Raw genomic sequence first — 8,332 nt, 5'->3', positions numbered from 1 at the left:
AGTCCCTTTCAGACAAGCCTGTCTGCATCTAGCCACCTAGCTAAGGAGGACTTACCTGTTCTGGTCCCGTTCCACGACGGTCACGTGAGTGCGCAGTTCAGAGCTTCTGGTCCCGATCCTCCTCTTTCCATAATAAAATCCTTAAAACTTCGTTACTGTGTTGCGAGTCTGAATCCTGTCAAGTCCTGCCTTGTCAGATTTGGAATATTTAATCCCCCAAGCCCTTTTGGACACATAAGAGTTTTCAATCTAATTCTTGGGCGTTTGTTTTGCCATATAAATTTTAAGAGCCATTTATTTAGTATATTAAATATGGACATGAGTACTTTTATAGGTAAAGTTTGAAAAATAAAGAGGAGTCTTGGAAGAATGTTCATTCTAATGGTTTCAATTCTTCCTACAAGTGAGAGAGGTAGAATGTTCCATCTCAAAAAGTCTGTCTTGTTCTCGTCCATTAGTTTTCAATAATTAGCTTTAAAAAGTTTTGTTACTTGAGGAGTCATGAAAATTCCCAAGTATCTGAATCCCTGGTTGGAAAATTTAAATTTGAATCGATCTGTTAAATTTGTTGGTAAGTGACCGTGTATTACCATCATTTCAGATTTGGATTGGTTGATTTGGTAACCTGAAAGTTTACCATACTCTAAAGTCTCCATGAGTGAGAGAACAGACATCACCGGAACACTTATATAAGTCAAAATATCATCAGCAAAAACTGAAATCTTGTGTTCTGTAGTATTTTTGTCTCTAACGCCTTTAATATCTTTGTTCATTCTAATCCCTGCTGCCAGAGGTTTGATGTTTATTGCGAAGAGTAAGGGACTAAGACAGTCTCCTTGGCGGATCCCTCTTTCAGAATCAGAATCAGAATCAGAATCAGAATCAGAATCAGAATCAGAATACTTTAATGATCCCAGTGGGGAAATTTCAAGCATAAAGAAGTCGGAGCAACATCCATTAACCCTAGCTCGTGATTTAGGATTTGTGTATATTATTTTTATTCATTCCACAAATTGTGGATGAAAGCCCATAGTTAATAGAGTGTTATATAAAAAGTGCCAGCTAACTGTATCAAATGCTTTTTGTGCATCAAAACTAATTAGTATGGATTCTTGATTGATTCCTTTGGCTCGTGTTATAACATTCAAAGTTCTCCTTATGTTATTAGCACTATGTCGGTTTGGGATAAATCCCGTCTGGTCCGGGTGAATTAGTTTTTTAATATGTTTCTGTATCCTTTTAGCTAAAATACTGGTCAGCAGTTTTAGGTCATTGCATAACAAACTAATTGGCCTATATCCTTCACAGATTGTTGCATCTTTCCCTTCCTTATGAATAACTGAAATGATGGCCTCAGACCAGGAATTTGAGAATTCACCCTTTTTAAGTGCATAGTTAAAGACTTTGGTTAATGTTGGTGATAGGTGGTTTTTAAAGCATTTATAAAATTCTCCTGGGAGTCCACCAGTCCCTGGGGATTTATGGTTTTTCAATTTGTTAATTGCCTCCTGTACTTCTGTCTCTCTTATATCTGAAATCATATCAGCCGCTTCCTCATCAGACAGAGTGTTAGCCTAGCAAGAAACGTAGCAGTTTGGTGTTTTAATTCGTTGTTAATTTGGTTTGGTTCCTGATATAAGTTTTTATAAAACGATACAAAGGTGTTGGCAATTTCTTTCGGACGAAATGAAGTTATTTTAAGTGTGGGATCCATTATTTTGTGTATATTTCAATACTTTACATTTGAAAACTGCTTTTTTCGTGACAGACGCAGCTTGCTCTGTCACCACCGCTATATTTCCACCTTTTAATTCAAAATCCTTTCATTATCAGTAAAGATCATAAAAAAAAAAAAAATCAAAATGTCACATGCAGCAATGAATTGTGGGTAAATACTTAGCCAAAGTCTGCCTGGATGCGGGCTGAGCCAGAGGACGGATGTAGGATGCAAAGGGGGCGGAGCTAAAGACCACTCCGGAGAATTGGGACACACTACTCACTCAAACCCTTCAGCATGAACGCGCATTTGAAGGACACAAGGGTGGAAGTGTGAGTATTGGGACCAGGCCAATGATTACAGCTCCTGGGTTCCAATCCTCAGACCTGCACTCATTTCCTTTGATCGTTTAACGCTTTTTTTCTGCTGCTAGCTTAAGTAATTTACTCCTAGTGATGAGCTATTTTGCAAAGTTCAGTGTCAACAGACATTTTAGAAGTTTTATACACCGCCTGGCCAAAAAAAAAGGTTGCCACCTGCATTTAACTAAGCAAATAGGTATGAGCCTCCTATTGGATAATTACTGCATGGGCGATTATGTTTCAGCTGGCAACAAGTTATTTAACCCCAACTGGTGCAATGAGTTGCTTCTCATTTCTTAAACAATCATGCCGAAAGACACATCCCGTGGTCGTGAAAAAGATGTTGGTCTGTTTGAGAGGGGTCAAATCATTGGCATGCATCAAGCAGAGAAAACATCTAAAGAGATTGCAGAAACTACTAAAATTGGGTTAAGAACTGTCAAAACGCATTATTAAAAACTGGAAGGAAAGTGGGGACCCATCGTTTTCGAGGAAGAAATGTGGCTGGAAAAAAAACCTGAATGATCGTGATCGGCGATCACTTAAACGTTTGGTGAAATCAAATCAATGAAAAACAACAGTAGAACTCCGGGCGTTTAATAGTGAAAGTAAGAGCATTTCTACACGCACAATGTGAAAGGAACTCAAAAGATTGGGACTGAACAGCTGTGTAGCTTTAAGAAAACCCCTAATCAGTGAGACTAAGTTAAAAAAAAGGCTTCAATTTGCTAGGGAGCGTATAGATTGGACTCTGGAGCAATGAAAGAAGGTCATGTGGTCTGATGAGTCCGGAATTACCCTTTTCCAGAGTGATGGGAGCATCAGGGTCAGAAGGGAGGCAGGTGAAATGTTGCACCTATCATGCCTGGTGCCTACTGTACAAGCCTGTAGGGGCAGTGCTATGATCTGGGGTTGCTGCAGTTGGTCAGGTCAAATTTAGCAACAGTATGTGCTCAAAAAATGAGGTCAGCTGACTACCTGAATATACTGAATGACCAGGTTATTCCATCAATGGATTTTTTTTCCCCTGATTGCACGGGCCTGTTCCAAGATGACAATGCCAAGATTCATCAGTCTCCGATTGTGAAAGAGTGGTTCAGGGAGCATGAGACATCATTTTCACACACACACATACAATACAGTGATATTTTCAGCTGAGACATGAGAATAAAAACTAAGGAAAAGTCATTAAATGGGGTAAAAGAGATTTGTTTCAGACGTGTAAAGATGTGATGAAGCTCATATTGTCTGAACTCGTGGTTTTAGATGACTTGTCCTCGGGGAACTTCCTTCCTGGGTTAGGAAGAGGAGGAGGCTGCTCTTCATCATCATTATCCTAAGCAGGTCGAGGAGCCTGAAGGAAGTAAAATACAGACGGTGAGACATGTTGGGGTCAGCCTTCATCTGAACGAGGCAGGTTCACACAAAAACATGTTTTCAGCTTGTGTTTATTTCCTTGTCAAACAGAACTGTTTGTTTGTTAATGTTATCTTAACTTTGTAGAAATTAAGCTAATTAAATAAATCCTAACCTGAGAATTATTTTTTTTAACCAGAAAAAAAAATCTAATTGAGATGAAAATATTTTCAACAGTGATCAGGGAACTCTTGATAGCGTATACTAAAAGCAGCAAAATGTCAGCTAAAAGTTATAAAAGGTTAACTAAAATATAAAAGAAGCAAAAGGTTAGCTAAAACTTAAAAGCAGATAAAAGAAATAAAACCTTGGAAACATTCCTTTGACCTTTGCTGCCACCCTTTTGTCACAAATCACTCCTGAAACTTTTCTCCATCCTGCCTGGACTCTCTTCTTCACCTCTTTACCACACTCCCGTCCTCCTGGACAATGGACCCTAAGTCCTTGAAGTCCTGCACCTTTGTGACCTCTGACCTCCTTGTAGCCTCACTGTTCCACCTGCCTCCCTCTCATTCACACACAGGTACTCTGTCTTGTTGCTGCTGACTTTCATCCCTCCACCTCTCCAGGTTCTCTTCCACCTGTTCCCTGTTCTCACCACAGATCATGAGGTCCTCTACAAACATTATAGTCCACGGGGATTCCTGCCTGACCTCATCTGTTAGTCTCTCCATTACCAGAGCAAACAAGAAGGGGCTCAGCTGTCCTTCTGTCCTCATACATGTCCTGTATGAGTCTAACATTACTTCTCTGCCATTCCTGATGTCCTCATACAACACAACAGCTCCTCCCTCGGCACCCTGTCGTTTGCTTTTTCTAAATCCACAAAAACACAATGAAGCTCTTTCTGACCCTCTCTGTACTTCTCCATCAACATCCTCAAAGCAAAGATGGCATCTGTAGTGCTCTATTGCTACCCACAAATAGTCACCTCTTGTCTAAGTCTAGCTTCCACAACTCTCTCCCAGAACTTCATTGTGTGGCTCATCAATTTTATTCCCCTGTAGTTGCTACAACTCTGTTCTTAAAGATTGGCACTAACACACCTCTCCTCCATTCCTCAGGTATTTTCTCACTGTCAGAAATGCCATTGAACAATCAAGTCAAAAACCTCACTGCCATCTATTCTTCTTTCACTTTTATCTGTAAGTATCTGTATAGTCTGTAAACAAACTGCACTTTTGATGCTCATTTTTTTTTTTAAATTTAATAATATTGGACTTATACTTAAAAAAACATTCAATAAAAATGGGCCAAACAGTGAGCCTTGGGGTGCTCCAGATGTAATTTATAAAGAGGAGAGGGTGATAGTGCTATCTAAACTAGTTTTAGCTGCTTCTATGATGTTTTCCTTCAGTGCTGTGAGTTTCAGTGTGAACATGACTCATTATAAATAAAACATTACCCTCTAATCAGATCCCCCTTCTCCGTTTGCACCAAACACAGCAAACAGTAACAATGATGATCAGCACCAGAACAAAACCTGATGAAGATGATAGCATTAGTTACAAGACATGTAGACCTCCACAGGTGTGTGATTTCTTCACATTTAACTCCATCAAGGCTAATTTCAACATAATTCAGTGTAACTACACACAATATAATGCAGTTAAGATATTCAGTAAATAGATTATTCATCAGTTCTGATTGAGAGGAATCTTACCTTCTCCACCAGCTACGATCCAAAACATTTCTTCGGGAAAAGTGGAAAAAGAAAACACAAGGAAGGTTCACTGAAATATTTGTTCCAAATTTAAAACACTTGATAATTGGTTCTTTTAGGCAAGTGTGAAGAAATACGCCTCTTTAAAAACATTTTAAGTAACCCTGCTGTAATATATTTGACCACAGAGTAAAAGAAAACTTGCATTATTGTTCTTAGTGTGTAAACAACCAACATGTCATAAAAAAGTCTCAATAAAACAATAGTGAGCAACTCCAGTCCATAAAACTTGTGTTCAAATTTTGTGTTTTCCATTTTCTGTGTGGGAAAAGTTCTTGTTTTGTATCAGTGTGCCAGTGATTGGCTGTAGAAATCTTATGAGAGGTCCTTTAGGACATATGGCATGAAAGTAAGAAGAGTTTATGTCCTAAAGGGCCTCTCATAGTAATCTCCATATATACTTACTCTCCACAAGGCAGTTGTGAATCAAAGGATCGCTGGTTTTAGAATGGGTATTGTTGAAAACTTCACAAGATATTTTTTTTCCGTTTGTTTCTGATGCGTCTATTTCCAGAAAGTTTGTTTTTCCATTGGTCATATTATCATGTTGAAACCATTGAAACTGAACATCTTTAGGTTGCTAAAGAAAAAAACAACAACTTATTAGAAAATCAAGTAATAAGCACATTTAAGACATACAAGTAGAACTGAAAAAGTCTCGATTAGAGCAAAACATAAAAAATTTTTTTTGTTATTTTCTTATAAATAATTAATTTTTTAAAAAAAGATGAGCTAAGTGATGAGAGAAAGAGTTTTTGCAGTTTTGTAAAACTTTTTAGCACATGCTATTTTAATCACTTTTATTTTGAAAAGGCAAGGTGTAAGACTTTTGACTCATCAAAGTCAAAGCGGTGGTTCACCAAAAGGTGAAGGCGAGTGATAATGTTTTTGTCCACGTATGCGTTTGTGTGTCTTCCTGTTAACAAAATAACTGATGAGTCGCTGAATAAACTTTAATGAAACTTGCAGAAAGTAATCGTTGGATGTTTATTTATAACTGATGAACCTTTTGAGTCAACCCCATTCAAGATTGCCGCCACAGCCAGCTGACCTTAAAAAACCCAAATGTTGCTATAACTCAGGTAATTTTACCAGTGTTGACTCAAGGTTTGGTGTGGTAGTAGCTGAAAGTCCTTCACCACATAATCTGAGCTCTAACAGATCAATGCTAAATTCAAGCTTTAGCCAAAACTGCTTCAACCTTTCAAAATAAGATGATCTTAAAAGTCTGGCATGAAAGATGGCTGGTGATATGCATTCCTTCAGGGAGTGCTAGGCCTTTAATTTAAAAATGCATTAAAGGCCGAGTCTGTTTGGATTTTAGGAGGCCTGGAAAGTTTCTGCAAAGTTTTCAATAATCTGTGTGAAGCTACTCTGCTTTGTTAAAAAGATCCAAATAAAAAATGTTCTCACCTGATCAAGAACACATTTAAAGATGACCTTTGACCCCTTACACTCTGTTGCTACTTTAGGCTTCGACACAGGGTCTGAGTAGATTTGATGAGATGAACAGAAGAAGCACTGATGATTTTAGAGTTTAAATAATTAAACATTACAGTAAACTGTTGATTGATCTGTAGACATTTTATAAGAACTTCTGCTTTAACACAAATAACAAAACAAATCATAAACAGATGTGATGGGAATATCTGAACATCTTTAATTGGTAAATGAAATAAAAGAGCGTGTAGATGTTCTTAATGAGTGAGATCAGGAATAAAATGAGAGGTGCAGTAAGTTAGATAAAAATATGTGTAAAACAAGAAAATAAAGTCAGTTGGTACTTACCCAATACACATAAATGTGTTTTGGATGTAAATGTTTGATGTCCATTTCCATCAAAAACTTCACAGGAGTAATCTCCTGACTGCTCCTTCTTCACATTTTGAAGTATGTAGGATCCATCTTTAGCAATATTTTGTGCTTTTCCTGAGGTTACCTCCTCCTGTTTTGCCCTAACTTTAACTTCGTTGTTATATTTCCAGGTCAGTCGTTCCCCAGGTTTCAGTTTGTGTTTCAGAGGCACAAAAACTTTTGTTCCTGTTGCATTATATTGGTCACAGCCATCAGAAATCTCTGGATCAGAAAGAAAAATGAAAGCAGGTTATGATGAAAAGTAAAGCTGATAGTCATGTTGAGAAAGTCCAGAACGACCAGCTCTAAGTTTCTGGCCTTCTGGGTTCAAAGCACCCCCCTTAGATCATTGTAGGGGAAATGCTGAATTTATTACCAGAATATTTTTTATGTTATTTTAAACTTTTAGCTTTATTTTTAAAAACAGATATAGCTTGACTCTGTTAATACTCTCTCATTTTGATCAGTTTGTGGAAAGATCCTGATATCTGGGTTCAGATTGGTGATGTAGTAGCTTATTTTGTCCACTAGATGGCTCTAGCGCCCTGTCTTGGGGTTAATACAAGGAGGAAGTTGACGCGAAGGTTTAATATATAACAATGAGGAGCCAAGAACCAAAGGCATTATTTATTTCTTTGCAATAATAATCCAATAGGATATCAAAACTGCTTTGCACTGTTTAATACCACAACATAATCAGAAGTGTCAAGAATATTTGTTCATGGATCAGGATTCAACTGTACATGAAGAATTTGAACCATTAAATCAAAGATATCCAGAAACCCAATTCCTCTTCCCATTTAGGTTTGATAAAAGACGAGTTCACAGGATTCACTGACATCAGACTCTCACAGATAACAGTAACACGGGGGGGATTTTTTTTCCCCTTTCAGAAACTTAAACATTTTGAAACACATCTGAGTCAAAATGCAGAACTGCACACACGTTACAACTTTACAGCTCATAGTTATAAAATGTTAGGAAAAAAGACAGCAAGTCACTCCAACTAAAAGTCAAGGTTTGTGTAAAGTAAATGCAGATGTTTGATTTAAATTAAAGATTCAACAAACTGGCTGCATTTCAATATTTGCTTTAACTCTGTTTTATTATTTCAAAGTGGAATGCCATCCATCCATCCATTGTCTTCCGCTTGTCCGGGGTCGGGTCACGGGGGCAGCAGCCTAAGCAGGGAGACCCAGACTTCCCTCTCCCCAGCCACTTGGGTCAGCTCCTCCGGGGGAATCCCAAGGCGTTCCCAGG

The 8,332-nt window shown here is 38.0% G+C and overlaps 1 protein-coding gene and 2 long non-coding RNA genes across 4 annotated transcripts in view; all 3 read right to left on the bottom strand.

The window, feature by feature from the left end:
- The window catches only part of LOC108246777 (T-cell surface antigen CD2), a 59,256-nt gene that overhangs the window by 26,960 nt on the left and 23,964 nt on the right, over positions 1-8,332 (bottom strand). The window lies entirely within an intron of this gene.
- Positions 4,899-5,893, bottom strand: LOC119616744. The gene is made up of 3 exons (XR_005232753.1): positions 5,624-5,893; positions 5,159-5,188; positions 4,899-4,978 (listed from the first exon to the last, which is right to left on the bottom strand). It is a non-coding gene; the product is annotated as an uncharacterized LOC119616744 (long non-coding RNA).
- Positions 6,647-8,332, bottom strand: part of LOC119616743 — a 5,729-nt gene continuing 4,043 nt past the window's right edge. The window contains exons 2-3 of the long non-coding RNA XR_005232752.1: positions 7,007-7,294; positions 6,647-6,705 (exon numbers count right to left, since the gene is read on the bottom strand). This is a non-coding gene — a long non-coding RNA (uncharacterized LOC119616743). The remainder of the gene's footprint in view (positions 6,706-7,006; positions 7,295-8,332) is intronic.

This window comes from Kryptolebias marmoratus, linkage group LG23 (genome assembly GCF_001649575.2).
Source record: "Kryptolebias marmoratus isolate JLee-2015 linkage group LG23, ASM164957v2, whole genome shotgun sequence".
In the NCBI taxonomy this organism is placed as follows: domain Eukaryota; kingdom Metazoa; phylum Chordata; class Actinopteri; order Cyprinodontiformes; family Rivulidae; genus Kryptolebias; species Kryptolebias marmoratus.
This window is presented reverse-complemented; position numbering and strand designations above follow the sequence as displayed.